This window comes from Pristis pectinata, chromosome 30, assembly GCF_009764475.1.
Source record: "Pristis pectinata isolate sPriPec2 chromosome 30, sPriPec2.1.pri, whole genome shotgun sequence".
NCBI classification, from domain to species: Eukaryota; Metazoa; Chordata; class Chondrichthyes; order Rhinopristiformes; family Pristidae; genus Pristis; species Pristis pectinata.
This window is the reverse complement of record NC_067434.1, coordinates 10,348,529-10,374,646: the sequence shown is the minus strand read 5'-3', so window position 1 is coordinate 10,374,646 and position 26,118 is coordinate 10,348,529. Positions and strand designations below refer to the sequence as shown.

Here is a 26,118-nt window from a genome sequence, read left to right as displayed (position 1 = left end):
ACCCACTGAGTCCTGCAATCCAGCAAGTCCTACTCTAGACATAATGCTTGAACCGAGGATAAAATAGTATTTCAAACAGGTTTACCATTCGTTATCTTAGCTGTCTACCAACGTCTATCACGTTACATCTGCATTAATTTCACCCTTTTATCAATCCACTTCATCAACCCATGTCAAAAATGTATCCAAGGTCATACAAATACATGAGGTAGTCATGTTCACAGAACCACTCAATTTTTTTTTTTAGCCAATATCAAACTGCATTGAGGTTGAGAAGGAACAGTTGTGCTTAACTATTTTAAAATCAAAATCATTTTCTTACTTCCCTATTTCAGGTAAGCCACCCAATTCTAACCAACTTCAAGCTCCAGAAAAAGCAATCTAAAAATTAGATGACTAATTACAGAAAAAGAAACTTCCAGAAATGTAGAAGAACATTCTCTAGAGCAAATTACTGCTGAACTCAATTACAAACAAAACTCCAGCAATTAAATAAACTTGAGATAACTGTCCCACACTTAGATTCCTGTTCTCACCCCTACAAGTTTCAAACCTTGGAAGCCTTCATAAAATTCACTTATTTGACAAAGCTGTTAATCACCTAACAAACTGCCTCCATCTTCCTCATTCATTTGCGAAGCACCTTTGGATTTTCTGCATTCAAAGCATGATATAAATGCAAGTTGCCACTTGTACACAACAACAAAGGGTTTAGATCAAGAGGAAAGGGCAATAAAGTTACTTAAGGACCCAGAGATGACATCAGGAAGAACTACTGAATGGTAAGGATTGGAATGCAGTATCTGATAGGATAATAATAGTTCCAGTAGTTTTTGAAAAGGAAATTGAGAAAATTTGGATAAACTAGAGAGAAAATTACAAGCTGGGAGTGGAAACTAACTGGACTACCTTCTGCAAAAGGTGACCACAGAGTAATATTACTTGGACATTTAACCCCATAGTAAGACACTCTTAGACAGTTAAGTTAATGTAACACAGTGCAGTTTGAGTTAGAGGTCAAACATATATTGTATGAAGCTGTAAAATGTTCTGAGAAATAATGGAGTAGAATGTGTGGGTTATGTATCAGATTAGCTTTTGAATAGGTATTGAATTTCCTAGTAAGTGGAATACCTTCAAGATTTAATTGGCCAGACCTTAAGCATATAATAATAGGCCAAACTGCCTCCCCAAGTGTTCAATTCATTGATTTTAATCAAAAAATCAACTGCTGGAAGAACTCCAGTGGGTAAGCAGCATCTGTGGAGGCAGAGAGATGGTCGATCCTTTCGGGTCAAGACGCTGAGAGTGTAGAGGTAGGATAGCCAGTATATAGAACTGAGGGAGTTGCAAGACCGAGACTGGTAGGTAATAAGTAGAATCAGATTGAGTGCAGAGGGTGATGATGGTCCAGTGGAGCAAGTGAGGGAGGGCGACGGGGTAGTGTTTGTGATACAGGATAGAGGTTGGTAGGTGATAAGTGGAAACAGATAATGGGGCCCGGGGGGGGGGGGGGGGGGGCACGGGGGGTGGGTGGGTTGGGGTGGTTAGAGACAAATTTTAATCCCAGTTCAAAGTAGAGTTTTCTGATACAAGTGTTAGAGCATAACCATATATAAGCATTAGAGCAGGAATAACTTGTGGTTGTTTGAGCCCCAAAGACAATGTAGGTCATTTGTAACTTATAGACCTTTTAAAGAATAAACCAGTAAATCTGTGAGGAATCGATTCTCAGCAGTAAGAAAACAGATAAAAGGCAAGGACAACTGCTCATGTTACAAGACATTTTCCATGTAGAACAGAGTGGTCCACACAAGCTTTGTCCCCGTGGGCAACAATCGCATGACAGAATTTATTAAGTACTTTACTGGCTTGGATATTTGACATTGCCAATAACAGGCCATTAAATGTCCAACAGAAGAAAACACTAGATCAACATTTCCTCAAACAGGGAATGACATTTGCTACGCTATTGTGAATCGGAACATTGTAATCATAAACTTGGCAGTGTTGAGATTGCCATTGTGTACTTCAGATCTGGCCAATTAAATCTTGAAGGTATTCCATTTAATAGGAAATTCAATACATATTAAAAAGCTAGTCTGAAACATAACCCACCCATTCTATTCCACTATTTCTAAGAACATTTTACAGGTTGATACAATACATATTTGACCTCCAATTAACTCAAACTGCACTGCATTGCACTGTTAACTGTCTAAGAGTGCTGTCTTACTATGGGGTTAAATGTCCAAGTAACATACGACTTATGGATTACTTCAATAAAAAGAAGTCCCTCAGATCAATACACATGGAAAAGGGCTGTAAATTTCAGAGATCAGGCTCGTCATACTAAACCTGCGTGAACACCAAATCCTACTCACACCAGCACTGTCACGCCACATAAATCAGCTAAAAGGAGTCTTTATAGTTGGGCACATTTTAAAATGAGTAATTGCAGATTTCCACTACTGGAAGCCGCTTAAAACAAAACCAATATTCAATGCTAGAATTTGGAGAAACAAATCTATTCATGTTGCCCTTCAACTTCTAAAGCCTTGGTTTTGCAAATCTTCCAGCACTGTCCAGTGATAACTATTCATCCTCAGAACCACAATGCATTTATTATACAAAGAAAAAGTAGCTTTTTAAAATTGATTTTGCTTGCAAAAATACTTTTTCAACAAACACTATTGCTGGAAAGAATACTTGGAACTGGTAAAATCATAATTTATTTGCATAGGCAGTTACACAATGCTGGTTCTGAAAAAAAATGAACTGCCCTACATGCCCACCCCAGAAAACAAAGCAAAGCCGTGGGGTAATTATGTCAGGTCACTTAATCAGCATTAGATCACAATTTTAAAAATGTGCTGAGGAGTCAGAGATGGGGACAAGGCAACAATTTATCCACTATTTAAAAAAAGATTTAAGCATTATTCAACTGGTTAGTAAATGACAACAAAAAAATTGGTTGTATATGAGATAGGCAAAGCTTCAATTTTAATGAATTTCTTACATAACAGAAATGTGGTATTTCAAAAAGTTAAAAAAAATTGCTGTATATTCTCCAAGACATAAAATGAAATTATACACAATCCCACACGCATTTATGAAACAGAATACTAAGTTTTCTGGGCAAAGCGCAAGAATTTTTAAACAATATCAGACACCAGGTGCTGAGCAATTAGACAATAGCTGATGAAGCATTTAATTTTGGACATCTCTGCATGTTTATCACCTCTGACAGAAATATTCCAAACTCTGGGCAAGGAATGCAAGATATGACAATAAACTTACACATCCTTTATAATGAATACATGTTATGTGCAATTTATGTATAATTTATGTTAAATTAAGTTTATGTAACTTGTTTGTCCTCTTCTTGACTGTACGGTGCTGCTGCTGCAAAAAGCTAACTTTCATGACATTTATACCATGTGTATGTATGCCCATGACAACAATAAACTTGAACTTGTTTGTAAAACAGCATGGTTAACAGTCCTAACTAACATAACTAATTAAAAGCATTCCCCACAACCCTGCCACTCTGGTATGCAAGTACATTAAGATTTGAAATAAAGCCTAGAAACTTCCTAGTTCTATTATAATAAATTACTATCTCTTTACAATTCGAACATGCATGGCGAATAAATACATTGGGTAAGAACTGTGCAATGTTTCAAAGAATCTTAAGCAACTTTTGAACCAATTTTACTTGTAAAATTCTACTTACTGGAAAGTGGGAACATTCTCTCTAGACTCATGAGTTCCTTAGGTGAGAAAGCTTCAAATCACCCATACAGCCTGTTCAACTAAGACAACTTACTTTCAGTCTCACGTAACAGTGTCTCAGAACTCTCTACAGTGGATAGAGGCAAAGACAGAGCATCTGGTGCAGGAACACTAGAGGTAGGAAGGTGTTTGAACAATTTAAAAACATTCCAGAGAATAATATTGTTTTCAGCACTGAAGCTGTATACACAGTATGCATGCAATAACCTGTAATTAGATGAATACAGAATGAATTCAAGCACATGGCTAGAAAAGATAGTCTAAACAAGGTTGGATAAAGCAATAGTGAAAGAAAGAATTGAAGAATCTAACCCCTAAGAGTTCAGCCACGATATGGGTGGAGCAGAAATCAAGTCCGTCGAGCTTCAGAAATGAAAAACAGCTTTGAACAATCAGCTATGAGGCACAAAGCTTGGCACATGGTCAATAAGAACAAATAGTCATATATCAAAGTGAGAGATGCCAGCAGGTTGAGCTCAGGTGCACGTGCTGGTGAGAGCTGACCATCCTTTTGTTGTTGTTGAGCTGTGGAAAGTCTTTTGTTAGTTTCAGGTCACTTTGACTGATCTGAATGTAATAGCCACAGACATGCATTTAGTAAAGATAAAACTCATCTGATTGTTTTCATTTAAACTCAGAATGATTATTTCTAGAAACTACTTCAAATTTACCAGATTCCTGCATTACAAACAACTGGGTCAAAACCGACGAAATAGAGTCTATGTGCTTGCACATCACTGCAAAATATTGCAGGGAGAAATCTGCACTGCCAGTGGCAAGACACTGTTTCTACAAGTCTATTATCACAAACAGCAAAACAATTTAAGTGCATGAATCATTTTGATTAGAGAAATAACATTTGTAAATTAGGCCAATTTAATTAAGCTTATGTATGGTAATTTTGATAATTAAGCCTTAGCCTACCCATATAATTAAAAAGTGCTAGTCCTGTGGCTGTTAACACAATAAAATACCAGGCTGGAAAAATCATACATCTTTGCTCTCTTAAATGCTAATGTATAGCCTTAAATAAACCCAGCTGAGAATACATTAAAGTATTTAGAGCTCAGTTATCAATAATAACACTAATTGAATAATATAAATAGCACAAGTAGACAATTGGCCCCTTGCACCTACTCTGCCATTAAATAAGACCATGGCTGGTCTTTCACCTCAACACTACTTTCTTGAATAATCCCAAAAATCACAAACAATCTACAAATGTTTAAACGTACTCAATGAGTCCCTACAGCCCTTTTGTTTGTAGAATTCCAATGTTCATTATCCCTGGGGTGAAAAAATTCTTACCTGTCCTAAATGGCTGACCCCTTATTTTGAGATTGTGACCCTTGGTTCCAGACACCCCAACCATGGGAAATATCAATCCTGCTTCTACCCTGTCACATCCTTAACAATTTAGTACATTTCAATGAGATTATCTTGTTCTTCTAAACTATAGAGAACAAAGGTAACTAGCACATCCCAGAAGGTAACCTGGTGAATCTTTGTTACACACATACTCTTGCTGCATATTCCTCCTTGGGTAGGGAAACCAGACCTGTACACAGTACTCCAGCTACAATCTCACCAGGGCCCTGCATAATTGTATTAAAACTTCTTTACTCTTGTAAATTCCTCTTCCAGTAAAGGACAATGTATCATTTGCCTTCCTAATCACTAGCTGCACCTGCATTTTAATTTGGTGATTCATGTACTTGGACACCCAGCTCCCTCTGAATACGAACACCTTTCAATCTCTCACCATTAAAAAAAATCCTTGCCTTTATTTTTACCATAAAAGCAAATGAGCCCACATTTCTCTATACTTTCCATTTGCGCTGCCATTCACTTAGCCTTCTATATCCCCTTGAAACCTCTCTGCATCCTCTTCAAAGCTTACACTGTCACCCAGCTTGGTAGCCTCAGCAAACTTGGATATCTTAATATTCAAATCACTGATACAGAACAGCTGGGGCCTCAGCATCTATCCCTGCAGCACCCCCACTAGTCAAGGCTTCCCAACTCAAATGACCCACTTATTCCAACTCCCTTTTCCGTGTATTAACCAATCCATATCAGTACCTTACCTACAATCACCTGTGCTCTAATTTTGTTTAGGAACCTGTGTGGCCATCTGCAAGTCCAAAAGCACCACCTCCATTAGTTTCCCCTTTTCTATTCTGTGGATACAGCCTGAATAACAGATTTGTCAAACATAATTTCCCCTTCATAACTGCCAACATTACCTTCCAAGTGCACTGTTTCCACTTCCTTATAAATAGATTTTATAATTTTCCCTACTACTGACATTAGGCTAACTGGTGTATAGACTCCTGCTTTCTCTCTCTCAAAATAGTGGGGTTTACATTTGCTATCCTGAAAGCACGTACCAGCAGGCTCAAGGACAGCTTCTATCCTGCTGTTATAAGACTATTGAACAGTTCCCTAGTACAATAAGATGGACTCTTGACCTCACAATCTACTTCATTATGACCTTGCACCTTATTGTCTACTTGCACTGCACTTTCTCTGTAGCTGTGACTTTATTTTGCATTCTGTATTGTTTTACTACCTTGTACTACCTCAATGCACTGTAAATGAACTGACCTGTACGAACAGTATGCAAGGCGTTCTTCCACTATCTCGGTACAAATGACAATAATAAATCAATTCCAATCTATGTGCACTGTTCGAGAATCAATGAAATTTTGGAAAATGACAACCAGTGCATCCATTATCTTCATCTCTTGAAAGAGATTTTGGGATGCAGGTCAACAGGTCCAGGGGTTTTAATTGGCCTTCAGTCTCATTAATTTACCCAATATTGCATATTTTATTTCATGCTAATTTTTGTTCAGCTGCTCATTCTCTCAAGACCTGTTCTTCACTATTTTCAGGAGACTTCTGTGAAGACAGCTAGAAAGTGTGCATTTCTTTAATTGGGATTTTTGTCTCTCTCCCCCCCCCCCCCCCCCACCACAGAGGATGGTTGGAGTCTGGAATGTGCTTCCTGAAAAGGTGGTGGAGACAGAAACTTTCACAACATTTAAACCATCTCTGGACAAATACTTGAATTGCCAAGGCAGACAGGGCGACAGACCTAACGCGCATAAGTAGAATTAGTATAGGCAAGTACAACAGGAAGCACAGGCACGGTGGGCTGAAGGGACTGTTTGTGTTGTATGGCTCTAAGATTCTATAATTTCTGTCATTTTCTTATTCCCAAATATAGTTTCTCCTCCAAGGAATCCACATTAACATACTAGTCTTTTCCTTTTTTACATTGTTAGAAGTTTTCACACACAATTGAATTGCTCATTAGAATATTCTGATATTTTGCTGAATTGTCCCAATCCTCAGACTTGCTGTTCTTTTAAACATTACAATTAGACCAAAAGAAATGACCATCTTTAACTTCTCATTCGCCACCAGTGGACTACTTTTCCTGCTTTTTTTAAAAACACCTTAAAGAATATTTGTTGTAAATTATGTATTAATTATTTAAATGTTACTATCTTGTATTTAAAATACTTTCCCATCTATTATAACTAAGTCATGCCCCATACCTTTGATATTTGCTGAGTTTAAGACCGTTACTTGAGATTGAGCTAAAAATCACTTCAATCTTCATACAAAATTCCACTGTAGTATGATTACTCTTCCTTAAAAGCTCCCTTAAATATAAGATTAACCATTTCTCATACCGAATCTAAAATAGCCTGGTTGTTTCCTTAACATACAGATCTGAAGATCATTTTATACACACTGCATGAATTATATTGCTAATTTGTTTTTCTCATTCTATATGTAGATTAAAGTCTCTCATGATGATTATTTTGCTCTTTTTGCATGCACATTTATGAATCACTTTGTAAGAATATCTTTGAACTGGATTAGGACATACCAATTTCTATTAATACATTAATTCATCCATTTTGTTATGAACATTGCATGCATTCAGTCACAAAGTCTTCAATTTTGCCTTAACCACCAGTTTTACCTACTATGACTCTATTTGATGTATACTTGAGTTTACACATTCTGCCCCTTCATGACATAATTCAGTTACATTACCCATTTTTCTAATTTGCATTATCACTATCCTTCCCCTTTAGCTTGCAAAAATTTCCCCATACCTGACCCCATCCTCACCCAGTCCTAAGACTGTTTAGTTACAAACCTTTTCTACAGACCTAGTTACTCAATTCACTAGGACACTGGCCCTAGCTCAATACAATCAAAGCTTGTCTCAAAGGAACCTTCTCCCCTAATACTGGTGACAATGCCCCATGAACCCATCTTGCCCCACTAACTTTTGAGTCATGTATTCAGCTTTCAAATCTTACTGGCATAGAAGTGGGATATGCCCAGGGTCAGGAAGTGTTCATGGAGAGGCCACTTCTCATACAAAGTGAGCTACCAAAATGTACAATTCATCAACAAGCCCAGAAGAGTGAAATGTTCCCAGCCAGAAGTATTGTTCCTCAAACTTATTTTGGACCTGTTATAATAGCACAGAAGGTCACAAACAGGCAGGTCAGAGTGGGATGGAGGATTAAATTGGCAGGCAACTGAAGCTCAACACTGCTCTTGGAAATTGAATGCAGGTACTCCACAAAGGGTCACCCAATGTATTTGGGTTTCTGCAATATAGATTGGAAGAGGTGCAAGTGAATCGCTGTTTCACCTGGAAGGACCGTTTTCATCCCTGGATGGTGGGAAGGGAAGAAGTTAAGAACAGATGTTGCACGTGCTCTAAGAATTGCTGGAGACAGAAGAGTCAACCAGGGAAAAAACAAAGACGTGGTCCATTTGAATTATTAAAAAGCAAAGGGAAAAGGTGTCTGGTGATGGAATCACATTGAAGATGGTGGAAACGGTACAGGATTATCTATTGAACATGAAGGGTGGTGGGGTGGAAGGTGAAGACCTGGAAAATATCCTTGCTCTGCTCTCACCCTTGCTCCACCTTCACAGAGTTGCTGGAAATATTTGAGATGTAGTCAAGGACTGTCAACTATGGTAGAGGGGAAGCCAAAGTTCAGGAAGAAGGAAGACATCTCAAGAGGCACCTGTCTGGAAAACCTCGTTATTGGGACAAAAACTGGGACCAGGAGGAAGCAGAGTTGAGAGAGCTACAGGGGGGTGGGAAAGAAAAATCTTTTGTTTTCACTCTAACTGCCTTCATGCATAGCTTCTACGTTCCTTTGTTTAGGTTCTCTTTATAACTGCTCACATTAATACATCAACCAGATGACTCATTTACAGCTTATCGCATCAACAGCCCTAGCCAAACTTTTTCCAGAGGTATTCTCTTTGTTCTATCCATCTCTCCCCCAATCTCTGCAATTTAAAAACCTGTTTTCTCTCTTTCTCAGATCTTATGAAAGATCTTCAACCTGAAACATTAATTCTCTCTCTTTCTACAGATGCTGCCTTGCTGGTGTTTCCAGCATTTTCTGTTTACATTTCAGATATCCACCATCTGAAGTTTTTGCATTTCATAAACTGAAATATCTACCCAGAAGGAAGTTTATGGTTTACTTTAAAAATTCTGATATCTTAAGCAAAAGATGAAACTGAAGGAAGTAACTGGGAAATCTAGACGTACTGCAGAGCGCATGTAGTTCTTCCATGGTCGCTGACTGCAAAACTATTCTGCATAATTAACAAAATTCACTACACATTGTTTGATAATTGTGTACATTATCAGCTGCAGGCAAGACAATTCAGAACAGAGTTCTGAGCAGAAATTTGTAATAAAATTAAGTACAAATCAACGCCTTCAATCCAGCTTCTAGTCCTACCCACAATTATTCCCTTCTGTTAAACACTTTCTTCCCCACCTTGTTAGCATTTGGATAACACAGGATTGAAAGTCACCTTTCTTGGTGTGATAGAATATCTTGTGAACTCAACCATAGCTGATCCCACATTCCATTTCAGGGCTGCCCTGAATTGATCAACATTGTCTCTTTCTTGTCTCTAACTCAGCAATACAATCAACCAAACTTGGACTCTCCTAGTAAAATATGTATACTTAGATAGTGGCAAACACAGATGAAGCAACTATTCGTTCACTATTCTTTTGCCACCAAGTTCACACACAAAGCCTTGTGGAAGTATCAGAAGGTTGCTTCTGAGTGCCAATAGCCTAGTTTAACCAACTTGGAGACAAAATTAGAAATAATTAAGGAAAGAAGTCCTGGTGACCCTGACTTTGTAAATTAGAGATAGCATGCTCCAAAGTAACACCTGTGGGCATTGTATGACTAGTTCTCAGTAATACGGAGGAAGAAGTCATCAGTTTCTCAAGAGCAAGAATCCCCAATACTTATCTAATTCCATAATAATTAAAATTGAGTTTTAAATGGAAAGGTTGTTATGATTAATTTTAAAATTTCACAGATAATCCTGAGGTGTTCAGGATTTATTCTTAGCAAGTCATCTTCACTTCACATTGGTTGTACAAAGTATAAATATCACCACCGCCCCCAACAAAGATTAAGAATGATCAAATTTGGTGCAAACAAAAAGCAAATATTCCGAAACAAATTTGTCCCTCAGATAAAGGAAGACATATTTTGCATCACTGAAGTTACTTGTGAAAAAGGCATAAAAATAAAGTGCAAAGGTGGTGATGTTCTTTTGCAATAATCATTTGGATAAACAAGTAGCTGTGAAACTCAAGCTATTTTAAAACATGACATTTACTGTAGCCCCTCTTACGCAAGTTGGATCATTAAGTAAATGGGAGCATTTAATAAAAGGTGACGGGAGAGAGGATTCTTACTGCTTTACACTTACTCAAATTACCACAAGTGGTCTGAACTTCCACCATTTTTAAGATTATGCGAGGATCCATACAGAGAGCCGATTTAAAGGTCAAGGGCTTTCTATTGTTAATTACTAATAAGCTATGATTAATAACATACATGGTTATGAAGGCCATTTGATTCTACATAGTGTCCTCCTGGCCACAGACTATCATGAACACCTGAAAAGTATATCATTGGGCTTCAGTCAGCTTAATGACTGGACAGAAGCAGCAAACATTAAAAGCACCACTCATTTTGAGAGTGGTTACGATTTATTGTTGAAGACACAGAAATCCAAATCAATATAGAGGATGCCTGGTTTGATTCTCAACATAAAAAGGTATTGCTTTAACCCCTGGGAGATTCCAACATGGATAACTTTTCTCCATTTATGTCAGCAATTTGAAATTCTGCGGCTCTTCAAGTTGCCAAGCTGTGCAGTTCTGCAGCAAATTAGTTTGCTGAATAATAACTTAGAAAAGCTAGATTCCTCTAAAAACCTGAGATTTTTGCCTTGACATTTCTCACAGGTTCACCAGTTCTGTTCAGGCTAGAAGTGAGCATCCTGTTCCTGTTGTCTCCACTAAATATTCTTGGTAACATTGAAGGTGGCAAGAAACACGGCAGAGTTCAAAGGTCTGTGATGACACTTACCCAGCCTACAATAACTGCATTTCTCAGAAATTGCTCTCCTCAATGATACCTCCCTCACCATCTATGTAACCAATTACAATGGACGCAATCTTCTGATTAAAAATAGTGCACAGCTCCAGTACACGACTCCTTTGTGCACTGTAAATTTCTACACATTCACTGTATATACGTTTGAGGAATCTGACCAAGGAACCTTCACCAGGATAGGCCTGGCATAGGAACTATCAGCCCATTCAGTTGAGTGTATAGTTTATATGAAGGAAGACAAGCATAAAGCAGTTTATATTTTCCGATAATTTAAACACAATCTTTTATTACAAGTTTTAATTTTAAAAAATTTAAATGTTTCATTAAAATTCAGTTTTTGTTTGTTTTGAAAGCTTGTGATATCTGGTGTAAAACATTTCTGTGGGCAAACCCCCAACAATCATTAGGTTTGCCTTCCTTGAGGAAATTACACTGGGGACCCGCTCGAGATAGGAATGGTTTAGTGGGCAGATGACTGGGAAGACTTGGTTTAACTGGGCAAATAAGCCTTACGTATTTGTAACTGGCAGTCATCGGCAAAGCTAGCATTTATTGCACATCCTTAATTGCCCTTTAGAAAGTGGTGGGGAGGTGCCTTCTTGAACCACTACTGTTCTTCTGGTGAAGGTCCTTCTGCTGGTGCTATAGAGCAGGGAGTTCCAGGATTTAGACAAGGCGATGAAGAAGGACCCATGATATATTTGCAGGTCAGGATGATCCACAGCTGGGAGAGGAACTCGGGTGATGGTATTGCCATGCATCTGCAGCCCCTGTCCTTTTTGGTGAAAAAACTTGGTAACTCACCAAGTTCAGTGTATAACTTGGTATCACACAAATCTATGTAAACTATATATTTCAATCATTGCTCAAATTCAAAAGAGCAACACTTACAGTATGCAAAAATGTACTCAAAAGATTGACGAGAATCTTAAAAACGACATGACAATATATAGTTCTGGATAGTTCTGAATGTATTACTATAAAAAAATCTATATTTAACCCTCATCGTAATGAAAATAGCAAATATTTTTCAAAGTGCATTATAGCAATTTACCATGCTACACTGAACAACTATGTTAACCCCCATGGTGTCAAATTAAAAGCTCATAGAACAGATCGTGAAGGCAAAGTGTCAATGTTCCAAGAATAAACATCTACCGTTGGAGTAGAAATAGACTGATAGAGCAAAACAAGAGCAAATGAAAATTGAGATATCCTCAAGCAACTTCTTTTCTTTTTTAGTATTTCATGACAGCTGGACACCAGATATTTTGGACAATTGCACTGATGGTGAAGAATCTCTCCAAATGACTTAACTCAACAGAAATTAATTGCATCATGACAAACACTGTTATCAAAATCTCTTTACCACACAAAAGGCTTAGCTCCTGACCAAATTCTTGTTCCCAAGATTTCAATAAAAGACCAGGACCATTCAATATGTTAAAGTTACTGTTGGCACAAAAGGACACGAATTCACAACCACAATGTGATAAATTTAATTTCCAGTGTCACAAAGGTTACAAGCTGCCATGCAGAGCATTGTGCTGAAAGAAGAAATCCACAGATGGAGTCAAAGGAAATCAGAATTGCCTGGTGACTGACTTAAAATCTTGGAGTGCTGCTGGAAACAAAAGTCAAAATTTAACAGAAGGATTCAAGGGGGGGGGAAAAAAAAAATCGGTTCATTTGACAAAGCATAGGTAGGTAATAATCGAACCACACCAGAGTAAAGTGAATGTACCACTTTAGAGGTGTTCTATGTTTAAACTGAAAACAAACATGACCCAAAGAATAAGTATTGAGGACATCATCTCAAGATCAGCCAAAACTGTTTGCTTATCCAAACAAGCAAAAGTATTGCTAACACTAGGCAAAAGTTGGTCAGTGACAGAATCTACTACGAGTTTAATTTTACATACCATGCCATTATTCTGAACTATAATTTTAAACACATACTAACAATAGCAAGATGAATGGTAAATGACGGGTGAAACACAGCAATACTAAAGCAACTCGGTGCTGACTGTGCCTTACGATATTTTAGACAGCACAAGTATTTGCCTTTTATATTGTAAACACAGCAGCATCACAAATCTTCAAGACGTTTTTCTCCTTCCACCATATATACATTGCCCCACTGTAGACTGTGCCTTTTAACTTACAGCTTCAGTTCCAATAATTTTTATTCTCATCTTCTTTCCAATATACAATTGTCTGTTGACAATAGGACCAATATTGTACATAATATTCCAAAAGCAGCTTGTTAATATTTCCTGCTATGAAGCAGCATTTCAAGTTAGATTCTTTTCAGGGTCCATCTTTTCCATTTAGTCATAGAGTAATACAGCTCAGATACAGGCCCTTCGGCCCAATGGGTCCATGCCAACCACAGTGCCCACCCAGCTAGTCCCAATTTCCCGCACGCGACCAACATCCCTCTAAGCCCCGCCCTCTATGTACCTATCCTTCTTAAATGATACTATTGTACCCACCTCAACCACTTCCTCTGGCAGCTTGTTCCACATACTCATCACCTTCTGCATAAAAAAAGTTGCCCCTCAGGTCCCTCTTAAATCTTTCCCCTCTCACCCTAAATCTATGCCCCCTAGATTTGGAAAAGATTGTTACCATCCACTTTATCTGTGCCTCTCATAATTTTAAACATTTCTATAAGGTCGTCCCTCATTCTCCAACATTCCAAGGAATAAAGACCTTGCCTGGCCAACCTCTCCCTATAACTCAGGCCCTCTAGTCCTGGCAACATCCTCGTAAATCTTTTCTGCACTCTTTCCTTTTTAACCACATCTTTCCTATAACAGGCTGACTGATGAAGGCTAGTGTGTTAAATGCCTTTTTCACCAGCCTGTCTACCTGTGACGCTGCTTTCAACAAACTATGCACTTGTACTCTTAGGTCCCTCTGTTCCATTACACTCCCTAGTGCCCTACCATTCATAGTACATCCTACACTGGTTTGACTTTCTTTATATACTTGTTTACATTCTTCATACTTTAACCTACTGCTAAATTCTACATCACCTTGATATTTGATGTTTAGTCAAATAGTGAAAGTCAAGGACAAAATTTTATATTGCCTTTAAGTCTCTTACAAATAATCCAGCTTCATAAAACATACAAATTATATTGTATATTACAAAGTTGATGGCTGAGGAATGTATGCAGACTTTTCTACTCAGACTTCAAAGAAGTTTTTGATAATGTATCACACAGAGTTTTAACAAAAGATTAAAGAATCCCTATAAACAGTGAGATTTTGTGATGGATTGAGAATAGGCTTGCAAAGCAATATCAAAAAGTAGTTTTGATTTGTTTAGAGACCAATCATTAAGGATGTCACTCAGGAATTCTTGTTGGGATTATAATTAGTTTCATTAAATGATCTAGATGCAATTGTTGGGACTCAAATTTACAGATGATACTTTTGAGTGCAAAGACAATAGACAATGCTTCTCTGCTTTTGGGACAGTGTTTAATATACTGGACAAATGGACTCATGACTGGACAAATGATGTTTCACTTGGAAGAATGTAGCTCAGGGTGAATATTCAACAATTAAACATTTCAGAGTAAGGATAGAACAAGTGAGGATAGGAAAAAAGCAAGAGATCCGGACATCCTTGTGCATACATCTCTAAACTACTTGAGCAATCATGTGGTAAGTAGGGTACAATTAAAGGAAAAACAAGTTTCGGGTGATTCATATTATATTGTCCTTGTAGAAGATTGTCTTACTTTATTTCCAGCTTGCAAAGTGAGTGATAGATTTGAAAATAATAGAGAATACGCCATATTCTGGTGCAAAGCATCTTTATCAAGGCAGGCTACAGAACTGAGGCTCTGAACTGTACGGGAGCATTTAATGGTTATCTGACTGAGATTCAAGATGAATCCAAGAGCATGTGTCCCAGTTGACAGTTTGGCCAAATTAATTGTTTAGGGAGGAGCAGGCTAACAATTGTTCTACGAGACCATACTGAGGTAATGTCAGGAGGTGGCTCTTGCCCGAGACAACAGAACCCTTGGAATGGTTGCTTTGTTGTGCAGTGAATGTGGGTCAACAAATTACCTTAGGCGAAAACTGAAAGCATTTCTGGTTAGAACGGACATCACCTCTTCCAAAAAGGCATATTCTTCAGGGGATTAATAGCCAGAGTAGCTCTTGGATTAATTTTGATTTGGAGATGAATCTCTCAGAATCTTTAGGTGCATGCATTACCCTTCCAGAGGTTTGTGGCAGGAAGGAACTCAAATGGCATAATTGTGGGGAAAGAATCACGTTACTGCTCCACTTAATGTTATTTCCATTCATACCCAAGCGACACTTATCCTTCACCTTGCTAATTTATTCACAAATCTACAAACATTAAAGATCTTTTTAAAATCCAAGAGCAAGTCGAGTCCTCAAGCCAGTGACTCATCATATTTAGTTATTGTTGCAAAAGAAACCTGGCAAGACTAGGCAAGTTTCACCTGACACTTAATTCCATGCCCACTGCGCCATGGTCAGTTTGTCTGCTAAGCAAACACTGATGGCAATCACACAAAGTCTTACTCCCCACCCCCCAAAAAATGATTCTAAACAAATGGAGGTAAAAAATGAGCTCCATTGCTACACAGTCAAATTGTGCACAAAATCGTGGATTAACTCCTCGTGAAAAGTAGTCAAATATTTGGCAAACCATTGATCGAAGGGTTTAGTTTTAAATGTACATTGCACACTTAAAATCACATGCACAATGCTCAAACTCCATAAAATTGCTTGTATAATTACATGCAAAATGTCTAAAGAAAAATGAAGCATGATGTCTGAAGTAATCCTGCTTACTGTAAGAATATATTTTCAGCATCATATTTGAGGCAATTTTTGTTTATGAGTATCACCAACAGCCTTTAAATTGAAATAAAAGCTGACATATGGCCATTTTCCTTGTCATTTAAGTTGCTCTGTGGGATCAATCTTATAAAAAAAATTACAAGCTACACTATTTAGAAATACAATCCTTTTTCTTTGGAGTTTTTTTTGCTGCACAGCTATCCTTATATGAAACCAATGCAAGCATTCTATGCAAATGAAAAAATGACATCCACATGTCCAGAGACAAACTGGGTTAAATTAACCTGAACCAATCCACCTCTGCTGAAAAATTTAAGGTAGACCAGTTCATAAGCACGTCAGTTACAAAGTCACAATACCTGCTCTAATATCTGTAAATTATGGATTAGACCACAACATTGAAAATATTCAGAAGATCAAAGTTTCAAAGAATTTTAAGTAGACAATTATGATCTTAAAAGACTATATTCAAGATGCAAATACAAGTAACACAAAACTCCTCCATCCTGCACATTCAATGCATTTCTAAAATACATCTTACCTTGCACCTCAAAAGGTCTCACACTAAATTTACCACAGAAACTATTCTATGCACGAATATTGCTTACAAATAGTAAAATGACTTCAAACATCAAGCAATAAAGCCAGATATTAACAGTGATCAGAGCTATTCTACACCATCTTAAAAACTGCCGTATTAAAAGGATTTGACAATCCTGATAAACAGAGTTTTGAAGAGGGACAGATGGTGTTTATAAGTCAGGAAACCTTATTGGAACACATATTTCATACAATCAAATCGTGACAGGGCTCGTCCACATGAGAGATGTTTGTGGTCAATTTCAATTTGCATAAAATTAAATAATCAAATACCAAATGTTAGTTTCTTTTGTGTTGTTTTAAGAGGAATGTAACATAACCATTATTAATGCAGAATATTTAACAGCACATTTTGAGAAGTCTAAGCATGCCCCCAAAAATTGCAATTATGTACTATAATTAAAGTCACCCCTCCAAATTCTGTCTTGAACTTTAAAACTGCAGTGTTTCTGAACCAGTGCTTTGTTTAAAAGCAACATTAAAATGAACAGAATGGTACCATTTAAACTAAGCTACTGCACTTTGCACCAACTAAAACTACCTGTAAACACTTTTTAACCATCCCCCACATCAACACGGCGGATAAAGACGCACTTCTCCAGTGTTATTGATCGCTCTATTTCGTACAACTCCGAACACCGCAAACAAAGAAACAGTGGGGAGGGTGGAGGTGGCGGAGAAGGGGAAGAGAGCGAGGGATATGGAGTAAATACGACAACTGGAGCGTGTAACATTTGTCTCATAATCTGTGGAACGACCTCCAAGAAAATAGAGTCCATTCGCCATGAAGAACGAATTTGAAACATTATCCGCCATTCGTAACAAATAAAAATAAACAAATGCATGTGATTAATATTAAAGCAGCAAGTCGCTTGTAATTATGAATACAAGCGTTGATTCAAAAGGTTCCGCAATAATACTTTTCAATGAAACAGTGTCCACCTCGTAAACTGACATAGCTATGTTTTTGAGGTTTTGTTATACGTCTGCTGAATATTTTCCAATTGAAGAGGCAATGCTGAAATTTGAGGTTTCGCTTTATCTTCGTATCGGACTGAAAGTGACATCGTTTCAACGCAAACAAAAGGGTAGCTTAAAATGACGGGACCAGAACCGGGAAAACGCGGAGGGACAATAACCAGAGGTGGAGAACTGTCAAAGTATCACCAGCAAAAAAAAAGGCAAAGCATCGGAACTATCAATAGAAGAAACGCCAAGAATTCCAAGTTTTACAAAGCCCAATTTTATCCGAATGTTTAAAAATAAACATGGGATTAATCGAGCAAAACTACAATCAAAGATCCGTTGACTGAGCAAACCTCTTGGATTCTGACCAGGGGGCTATTTACTGTCCTAAAAGCGCTTGGGTGCCAGACTGAAGCCAGCTCGCACACAGTGAACTAACATGCACTATTATAGATAGTAGGGGCTCCAGTGAAAGTAAACGACCGGCATACGGGGAACACTGTAAATCATTGCAGGATCCCGGGAGCTGAGAGGGGACACTTCAGTCATAACACTGGGGGTGGGGAAATTCCAGCAGACCACTGCTAATGGCGCAAAGGAATATCGGGAAGGACAGGGGGCTGAGGGAGGGGTCAGTCAAGGGGGGAGGGGTGACGAGGGATGGTGAGGATTATCTGTTTTTTATATCTGGAAAGGGGATGATCTCCAGTAATAAACAAAGCGAAGGGAACTATCCCATTATAAACACAGAGGTGCGTCGGGCAGTAGGGGTATGCGAGAGGGCGCTCACCGAGTGTTTGGGGGATGGGGCAAGTCAAACGGGCCCAGGGATTTGGATGGGGAGAAGATAATGGGACCCAGGTGTATTATTTTGGCGAGAGGGGGTACAATGGGACCCCAGGATTTGGGGGAGGGATGAAGACAGTGGAACCAATTATAACGTTTAAAATACTCGAGGACAAGTTCATGCACAGGAAAGGTTGAGACGGATGTGGGCCAAATGCCAGCAAATGGGATCAGTTCAGGTGGACATCTTGGTTGGCATGGACGAGTTGGGCCGAAGGACCTGTTTCCGTGCTTTATACATCTGTGACTCTACTGATTATTGGGGCGAGGGGGGGGAAACAATGATCCTCAGGATTTTGGGTGGGTGAAGACACAATGGGACCCAGTGGTTTTTTTTCGGGGAGAGACACTATGGCACCCCAAGACTGGGAGGGAGTCAATGGGACCCCAGGATCTTGGGGGATAGGGTGGGAGTCAATGGGACCCCAGGATCTTGGGGGATAGGGTGGGAGTCAATGGGACCCCAGGATCTTGGGGGATAGGGTGGGAGTCAATGGGACCCCAAGATTGAGGGGGGAGGATTCAGTGGGACCCCCGCATTGAGGGGGGGGAGGAGTCAGTGGGACCCCAGCATTGAGCAGCGGGAGGGAGTCAACGGGACCCCAGGACAGGATAGGTCACCCCCACCCCGCGGGTGTTGGTCTATGGGGGGGGGAGGGAGTGTATGGAGGTGGGGTGTAATATCGGGCCCCCTCCCCTATAAACAGGGCCCTGCGCCTCCCCGTTCTCCCTCCCGGTGAAAGCCGCTGGGCCTGCCCGCCCTCACTCACTCACCCCCCGTCCTCCGCTCTCCTCCTCCGGCCGCTCCGCTCTCTCCCCCCTCCCGGGGCCCGAGCTCCCGTTCGCACCGAGGCTGCGAGAAGCGACACAAACAACCGAGCAGCCGCTTCCCCCACCGACCGACGTCCCTCACACCAACTGCGCAAAAAAAACAGCGTCAGTCCCCCTTGCGTGCGCGCTCCCGCCACGCGCGGCCCCGAGGGTCCGCCGTGCGCGGCCCCGGGGACAGGGGCGCGGGCGCGCGTGGGCGGAGGGAGAGCGCCAGGAGGGTCCCCAGAGTGTGAGTCGGGGGGGGGAGCAGTGGGACGGGGTGAGGTCGGCTGCCTGCTGTTCTGTCTCTCAATCCACCTTCCCTGCAAAAACATCCACCCTCCCCCCGATAAAACCCTGGCACCCACACCATGAGAAGCCCCCCAACATCAAATCACCCTTTCAAACTGACAAATACACACCTCCTGTTGTTAAAATTACCAAACTATCTGCACTGCACTTTCCCTGTTACTGTAACACTACATTCTGCATTCTGTTTTTTCTCTTTTTAATACCTTGATGTACTTATGACATAAGATAGGATTTATTTATTAGTCACATGCACATGGAAACACACAGTGAAATGCTTCTCTTTGTGTCACTGAGAATGTGCTGGGCGCAGCCCGCAAGTGTCGCCACTCTTCTGGCGCCAACATAGCATGCCCACAGTTCCTAACCTGTACATCTTTTGGAATGTGGTTGGAAACCGGAGCACCCGAGGGATACCCACGCAGACATGGGGAAAACGTACAAACTCCTTACAGACAGCGGCGGGAATCGAACCCCAGTCGCTGGCGCTGTAAAGCGTTATGCTAACTGCTACACTACCGTGCCGTGTATGGAATGATCCATCTGAATGATATGCTGTTTGTATCTAGGAACATGTGACAATAATAAACCAATACCAAATCACTGCTTTACATTAATAAGGAATATTTCATAAGAAAAAATAATCTTACTGATTTGTTTTGAATACAATGTGCCAATTTTCCCTTCAAAGATGCACAGAACCTTACCAGAGAGTCAGCATGCAGCATAGAAACAGGCCCTTTGACCCTCCAAGTCTACACTGACCCATTTACTCTAATCACATTTTATTCTCTTCACATTCTCATCAGCTCCCTCCCAAGTATAATTAACTTTTTTGTTTTATAATATGCCTTTCCGCCCTCTTCTTCCGCAGTGATGTCCCAGAGCTTAACCACTATTGGTATTGGTTTATTATTGTCACTTGTACCGAGGTACAGTAAAAAACTTGTCTTGCATACCGATCGTACAGGTCAATTCATTACACAGTGTAGTTACATTGAGTTAGTACAGAGTGCATTGATGTAGTACAGGTAAAAACAATAACAGTACAGCGTGAAGTGTCACAGCTACAGAGAAAGTGTAGTGCAATAAGGTGCAATGTCACAAGGTAGATTGTGAGGTCAGAGTCCATCTCATCCTATAAGGGAACTGCTCAATAGTCTTATCACAGTGGGGTAGCAGCTGTCCTTAAGTCTGGTGCTATGTGCCCTCAGACTCCTGTATCTTCTACCTGATTGAAGAGGAGAGAAGAGAGAATGATCCAGATGGGTGGGGTTAATTCCAAGGAACTCCAGGAAAACCAAGGAGAGTTGAGAACACTAGTTTGGAATGCTCATATTTTGAAGAGGGAGAGAAAAACTAGCTTGGCTCATAGATATAGATACAGTACAGAAACAGGCCCTTCAGCCCACTGAGTCCATGCAGACTATCAACCACCCACTTATACTATTCCCAGTTCATACTCCCTGCATTCTCATCAACTTCCTCCAGATTCTACTACTCACCTACACACTAAGGATAATTTACAGAGACAAATTAACCGACTGACCTGCATATCTTTGGGATGTGGGAGGAAAGTGGAGTACCAGAGCAAAGCCACGTAGTCACAGGGAGAACGTGCAAACTCCACACAGGGAGTACCAGAGGGCAAGATTGAACATTTGGGTCTCTGCACTGTGAATCATTGGCTCTGCTAGCTCTGCTTTTACCATCCAAACTTATGCATACAAAGTCGCCAAGAGTAGTGGGAAACTGGAAGATTGGGAAAACTTTAAAAAGCAACAAGGAACCACAAAGCAAGCAAAAAGGAAAGGGAAGATAAATTATGAAAGTAAACTAGCACAAAATATAAAAACAGTAAAGGTTTTTATAATTATATAAAGCAGAAAAGGGCAACTAAAATGAACGTAGGTCCCTTGGAAGATGAGAAGGGGGAATTAATATTGGGTAATGTGAAAATGGCTGATACCTTGAACAACTATTTTGTGTCGGTCTTCACGGTGGAGGACATGTCTAACATGTCAAAGAGAGATGTTAGGGATGCGATGGGGGGGGGGGGGTGAGGACTTCGATACAGTCACTGTCACTAAAGAGGTAGTGATGAGCAAACTAGTGGGTCTTAAGGTAGACAGGTCCCCTGGTCCTGATGGGATGCATCCCAGGGTACTGAAAGAAATGGCGGAAGTTAACATAGAAGTGTTTACCAAAATTCTCTGGACTCTGGGCAGATCCCAGCAGATTGGAAGACAGCGAATGTCATGCCACTGTTTAAAAAAGGATGTAGGCAAAAGGCAGGTAACTATAGGCCAGTTAGCGTAACGTCTGTGGTCGGGAAAATGCTTGAAGCTATCATTAAGGAAGAAATAGTGAGACATCTGGATAGTAGTGGTTCCATCAGGCAGACACAGCATGGATTCAGGAAGGGCAGGTCCTGTTTGAAAGACTTAATGGAGTTCTTTGAGGATATAATGAGTGCAGTGGATAGAGGGGAACAGGTGGATGTTGTATGCTTGGATTTTCAGGAGACGTTCGATAATGCGCCGCATAAAAGACTTATCCATAAGATAAGGATCCATGGAGTTGGGGGTAATGTATTAGCATAGATAGAGGATTGGTTAACCAATAGAAAGCAGAGAGTTGGAATAAATGTGTTTCTCTGGTTGACAATCAGTGGTGAGCGGGGTGCCGCAGGGGTCAGTGCTGGGCCTGCAACTGTTCACAAAATACATTCATGATTTGGAAGAGGGGACCGAATGTAGCGTATCTCAGTTTGCCGATGACACTAAATTGAGTGGAAAACCAAACTGTGCAGAGGATGTGGAGAGTCTGCAGAGAGATATAGATAGGTTAAGTGAGTGGCAGATGGAGTACAATGTCGGTAAATGTGAGGTCATCCACTTTAGAAGGAAAAGTAGAAGATCAGATTATTATTTAAATGGTGAGAGATTGCAGCGTGCTGTTGTGCAGAGGGACTTGGGAGTGCTTGTGCATGAATCGCAAAAGGTTGGTTTGCAGGTGCAACAGGTTGTCAAGAAGGCAAATGGAATGTTGGCCTTCATTGCTGGAGGGGTTGAATTTAAGAGCAGGGAGGTTATGCTGCAACTGTGCAGGGTACTGGTGAGGCTGCACCTGGAGTACTGTGTGCAGTTCTGGTTTTCCTACTTGTGGTAAGATATGCTGGCTTTGGAGACGGTGCAGAGAAGGTTCTCTAGGTTGATTCTGGAGATGAAGGGGGTTAGCCTATGTGGAGAGATTGAGTCGCCTGCGACTATACTTGCTGGAACTCAGAAGAATGAAAGGGGATCTTACAGAACCATATAAAATTATGAAGGGGATTCTCCCCATAATTCCTACATTATAGAAGTGATTCCTCTTCAAAAATACTTCATTGACTAGAAAATGCAGTGGGGTGTCCTGATTGGGTTGTGAAAGGCTTTATATGAACTCACATTTATCTAACCTCAGCAGCAGAGCGAGTTACAGTTGAGCAAAGTATCCTTGAGCATGGAAGTGGTGTGGGAGAGAAATAATCTGTCACGGTCCCTTGAAACTCCAGAGAGTTTGAATATTTGAATTGGACATGATTGACTCATCTTCAGATCAAATAATCATGAAAATAGTTGACTGGATGGGAAACTAGGAGCCTCAGTTGGAGTATGGTCTTTCAGTTCTGGTGGTAGAGTCTTATGGCATGGAAACAGGCCCTTTGACCCACCAAGTCTGCACTGACCATCATGCACTCATTTACACTAATCCTATACCAATGCAATTTTATTCTCCCACACTCCCCTCAACTTCCCTCAGACTCTTCAACTCACCTACCCACTTGGGGCAATTTGCAGCAACCAAGTAGTCAACCTACCCCCTGGTCTTTGGCACGTGGGCAGAAAAGAAAGCACCCAGTGGAAACCCATAAGGTCACAGGAAGAACATGCAAACTCCACACAGACAGTACCAGAGGTCTGGATTGAACTCAGATCTCCAGAACAGTGAGGCAACTCTGCCAGCTGCACCACTGTACCTCCCCAGATCCTGCAAGAAAGATTTGATAACATTAAAGAGAGTACAGAGAAAATTTACAAGGATTTGCCAGGAGTGGCACATTTCAGTTATGAGGAAAGCTTGTCTAGCCTGATGTTGATTTTATATTTAAACAGAATAGCTGAATAGAGAATTAATTGATATATATAAAATTATGAGAGGCTGGAATAGAGTGGGTAGTAAAGATGTATTTTCCTTTGCAGGAGGCAGAGATTTAAGTAAATTAGTATAAGGATCAGCAAAGCTGAGGATTCTTTTTAAACCCAGTTGATGGTGGCAGACTCACTGTCTGGAAGAACAATGTTTGAGATGCTTCATCTTATGAGGCCAAAGACCAGGAGTTGAGATACAGATTAAGTTAGACAACACTTTGTCACTGGCTGGACATGAGAGGTCAAAAGGCCTTCTACTGTGCTGTAAATTTCTACAATTCTATGATTTTACAGTCCAGTGATCTTGTCCCTAACTCTCTGGGGATGACTGACCCTGGTTCACTTTTTGGTTCACTTTTAATGCTTAAAAGCAATCCAAATCATTTAAATCAACACACTCCCCAACTCATAAATTGTTTTCAGCATGGTTTCTCTGTGTAAATGACTAAGTTGTAGTGATTTGATTCTCTGTAGTTTCCTCATTGTTTGGTAATTTCAACTATATTTACCAAGAAAATATTGAAATGATGGAGCAACTTCCTTGAGAAACCTAATTTGAAAGCTTAGTTTGTTTTAATCCACATTTCTATTACAGTGAAATTGAACAAAATATCAGTTCTTCTGATTTCCCATGAAGCACACAGTCAGCGGCAATATTACAGTAGCACTCAAACTAATAACATGGAGATTCTTAGTCACAAAACTAAAGATCAACATGTGAACTAGGTTTCGGATAGAGAATTCAAAAACCCCAGGTAAATTAAAAAAAATTGGTTGTTACAATAGGAAGCCTTTAGAATTCTGGACGGATGGGCTGAAGACAGTTCATTATCTAAAACTGTCTTTAGAAAATTGAAGATGTGATACACACACATTATTTTTATCATTTTCTCCTATCTGCTTTAGCTGGAGGTATGTGTACTGAAATGAGTGTTGATAAGTCAAATTCCTTGCCAGGGGTTGTGATTTGCCCACCACTCTTTGCCAAAAGAGATCATGCAGGCAGGCCTATGTTTTTCAGCAAGCAAGTTTGAAAACCACAAACGTACCACAATAACAATCATACAAGCACCCAAACCAATCTAAAAATGGAAAGGTTGTCAGCAAATAAACCAAAATTATTGTTTGGATTTTATGAATAAATACAGTACATTTCATCTTAGTTGCTCATTAAATACAATATGTTTTGTTTTGTTTTAATCGAAAAAGAAAAACATTTTATCTTTGGATTTTCACACAAGGATTCCTTTACATAAATCACAATTGTTTCCCAGTGGAAATAACTTAATTTTATAAATTAACTCATAGCCATGTAACTCTGTTCATTTGGCAATCTACTTCTTGCTAAATTGACTTTGCACAGACCGTTTAGCTGAACTTTTATTTTTGACCTTGTATATCATTAAGTTAAAACATTTCTTCACAAGTCATCACATGCTCAACTATAGATATAGCAAAGCTGATAAAAGTTACACAACATCTGTTAAAACATTAATAACAAAACCTCATAGATCAGTGATTCTCCAGTGAAGCACTTGGTAAAAAATTGTTTTGCTACTGGGGTCATCTGTCAGTTGAGACATTAAAAACGTACAATATCTCTGTTTAGAAGGATGTAAAGAATCCTGTGATAATGTTTAAAGAAAAGCATAGATGTCTTATCAACATTTATCCTTCTACAAAAATCTGGGTGACTTGAATCACTGATGTTTATGGAATCTAATTGTGAGCTAAAAAAACAATGATTAAGTTTCAAGAAGCTAGGAAGCAATTTGAGATGTCCCAAGGACTTGAAAGGCACTAAGTGGAAGATCTTTCTTTGTGAACATCTTTTCTTATTTCTCTTGAGAATGGTGCATGTAGTTGTACCCACACAGCTTTGCTTATGAAAACATTGTTTTTTTTGTGATTGCAAGCTTCCTTGACAGCTACTTAATTACTTATGATCTACTTAGACTTAATGCTGAGAGTTCAAAGCAAAATAATCCTTGGAGATGCACATTAATTAATCTATTTCAACCACCTTCAACCCTATACCCTTCTAGACCTTGATCTCTTTCTGAAAGCAAGGTGCCGGGAATTTAATCAAATGTTTTACCTTAGGTCCAGCCAGTGACTTTTAAAGGTTTGCCACAACTTCCTTAGGTTTGTATGCTATGCTTTCATTTCTATCGTCACAGATCCCAAATGGTTTTATTAACAGCTTTATCAACTTATTCTGCCAAATTCAAAGATTTGTGCAT

The 26,118-nt window shown here is 39.7% G+C and overlaps 1 protein-coding gene across 3 annotated transcripts in view; it reads right to left on the bottom strand.

The window, feature by feature from the left end:
* The window catches only part of mapk8b (mitogen-activated protein kinase 8b), an 81,219-nt gene extending 61,740 nt beyond the window's left edge, over nt 1–19,479 (bottom strand). For 2 of the 3 annotated variants that reach the window (XM_052041373.1, XM_052041375.1), the window contains exon 1: nt 19,338–19,467. The gene's annotated coding sequence lies outside the window, so the exon portion shown is untranslated. Of the gene's footprint in view, nt 1–19,337 lie in introns of all 3 variants that reach the window. The other variant, XM_052041374.1, reaches the window with a different exon arrangement.
* Between the last annotated feature and the right edge of the window lie 6,639 nt (nt 19,480–26,118).